The 3,040-nt window shown below is 39.6% G+C and overlaps 1 pseudogene; it reads left to right on the top strand.

Annotated features, from left to right (window-relative positions):
- The first annotated feature begins 731 nt into the window (after positions 1 to 731).
- The window catches only part of LOC114629146, a 3,367-nt pseudogene continuing 1,058 nt past the window's right edge, over positions 732 to 3,040 (top strand).

Here is a 3,040-nt window from a genome sequence, read left to right as displayed (position 1 = left end):
CCTGCTCCTGCTCCTGCTCCTGCTCCTGCTCCTGCTCCTGCTCCTGCTTTAGGAGTCCCACATAAAGTTCCGATTACACACCTGTTACATATGTGCAGTGGTCCTAGGTCCAACCCACGCATTCTCTCTGGTTGGCAGTTCACTCACTCTCTGCGAACCCCCATGGGGTCAGATTAGTTCATTCTATAGATTTTCTTGTGTCCTTGACTCATCTGGCTCCTTCAATCCTTTCTCCTCACCTTCCAGGGCTTTACTGTTAAGACCTTAGCTTTTACTTTAGTTTCTGGGATTATGAATGAGTTATTACTTTTAGGTTAATGAATGGATAGATAGATAGATAGATAGATAACATACATACATAATACACAATTCATACCTATATACATACATTCATATATGCATATCTAGACAGGCAGATAAATGAAAAGATAACAAAACAAAAATTAATGTGTGAACCGAATACTGAATAGAATTAATTCAGTTTAGGGCCTGAAGTTTAATGGAAAATATCATAGGGATCCTAAACAGATCTTAAAACAACAAGAACAGTGGAGCAAAACATTAAACATTGCCCTTTCATTTCCCATAAATATGATCTCCTAGAAACATAGAAAAATATATGTGCATATTAATAGTTGTAGGAGCAGCTAAGGTGGGAGGAGTTAGGAGAGGAAGAGGAGGAGTTAGGAGAGGAAGAGGAAAAGGAAGAGGAGAACGAGAGAGAGGCAGAGATGTATGAGGATGGAAAGCCACACCCGTATGGAGAGCGGTGCAGGTAACTACTTTTATTTAGGTTAGCTAATTGGCAAACAACTCTCTGTATGGGCATATGGTTATTGAGCTTTACCAAACATACAAAGCTTTTGATTAATCTATGAGAATTAGAGTCTCCTTCTCTTACTGGGCCCACATGGATGGCGGAATGGTCTGGGCAATGCTCTGCCTTGTGGAGACAGCATGCAAGATTGGCAGAGCCATCTCTCACGCGGGCATCTCGTGGGTGGCAAGGCTGGTGTTTCTAGCAGGCTGGTTCTAACTGCTTTGCGCATGTGGCCTCCAGCCGAGCTAGGCAGAGCTGCTGCAGTTTAGATAGTTGACTTGGGCAGAGGCCGATTTTAAATATTTACTTCAACAAATAGTTATACAAATATACAAATGCACACACACACACATACCCACACACAAATATATAATTCACAATGAAGACTAAACATGTAGATTAACAATGGGCATGGCTTCTATGAAATAACCAAGGCTCATTTATATAATATTTTGGATTCTCATTTGTTCTATTTGGCATTTATAATGAAGGCAATAAATTTTTTTCTTCAGTTTTCCAGCTAGAGTTCCATTAAAACATTTACTAAAATTGGGGAATTTTTAAACCATGGAAGCTTAATTGCATTAATTATCCTTTTCACCCTCAACTGTTTTATCATGAAACTAAATAACGGATGCAATAATAAAGCAAAAGACATGTTGGATTTGCATATTTTATAAACATGCTCAGGAGAGCAACTTTGCTTGGAGTGGTAGTTAGGTTAATCATATGTTTATGAAAAAAGAACCCAATTTCCAGGGGTCAGGGAAGGGATAAGTAGGGTGATTTTGAAACAAGGTTCTGGGTATGCTCCTCTGCTCTATGTGAGGGATGAGAAAACAAAGGTTTTGAAAGACTATTCCTGTGGACAGAAAAGAGGCTATGAAGTTGTTATAGCAGCCCCTGGAATAAGGCAATAGCTTAGTCTTCTGAGTGCTCATAGAGATAACTGAGAAAAGTCTTTTCTAAGAATCAGCTAATGAAATGGAAATGGACTTTTTAAAAGAGTGAAAAATATCATTTCCCCTGACCATACTCTGCTTCTTAAATCAATCAAGGGAAGCCTATTTCTCACCAGGCTGGCAGCCCTGCATACCATCCCTCAGGTGTGTAGCAACAGACAGTGGTTCATCCTCACCTCCTTCTTCCACACCTCCACTCTCACAGCTACACCCCCCCCCAAATCTGTAAGACCTTGACAGTTTTCAGGGTAATAATAGCAGGGTGCCCTTTTGGAGCCTTACTCCTGCAGACAGTGTGATTAATCCGCCAGCAATATGTACTCCAATGTGTTAGCATGCGTCAGTTCAGTATAATGTGTTATCAGATCGAAAAGTCCTAGAGATCAATTTAAAAATGACTTCTGATCTGAGCAGAACATACAATATAAAGTTCTAAAGATTTGGAAATTAAATAGAAGCCAGGAGCACTTGTCTCTCAACCCAATCTGTGCCACTAAGAAGACTTTACAGTACTTATGTAGACAAAGGGCAAGCCAAGGTCAGCCTTCCCTCTTGATTGGAAATGTTGGTGTTTTATTGTTCAGTAACAAGAAAGAGAAGTACTATGATCTAGGTAAAGGCTTGTCTCCTAAGAAAGTCAGGAGAAAGTAAACACCTGACAAGAATCCAAAGTAGAATTCAAACAAACTTCCCAGAATTGTTTTCCATTCTTAGCAAAGTACAAGAGACATGGTCTCTGTGGGGAAAAACATAGACTGTCATAAATAATTTCAAAGAAATGCAGCAAAAAATAGCTTTCCCCAAATCAACAACTTCTAGCCAAGTTACAATTCAAACTTTGGGCTGCTGCAAAGAAACTTAAGTCTGGTGAAGTCAGTGAGCCACAGGAGTCAAGAGATTTTAACAGAATAGGGAAGAATGGGACAAAATCAAAACATACACCAGCAAGTGGGTAAGGAAGAGGACGGAGAGCAGGGCAGAAATATGCAAACAAGAAGTTATCTGAAAAATATACTCAATATTACCTGAGAAAATTAAAGTCTTATATTCTCATTGTGTCTAATCAGGATTGTCTCAAATACTCACACTGGCAAGCTAAAAACAAAGAACAGACAACAACAACAAAACCGGAGAAAAGGCTAGTGATTTTGAAATTTAACAACAAAGACAATTACAGGAGACCCAAGACAGAGTTGGCTGGCTCCAGAATCTCTCAGCACTCTGTGAAATTACCATCTAGAGAAAGGGCCATGGACCA

Source organism: Grammomys surdaster, unplaced genomic scaffold, assembly GCF_004785775.1.
Source record: "Grammomys surdaster isolate TR1022 unplaced genomic scaffold, NIH_TR_1.0 278, whole genome shotgun sequence".
Lineage (NCBI taxonomy): Eukaryota > Metazoa > Chordata > Mammalia > Rodentia > Muridae > Grammomys > Grammomys surdaster.
Note: the sequence above shows the minus strand (reverse complement) of the source record. Positions and strands in the feature narration are given on the sequence as shown.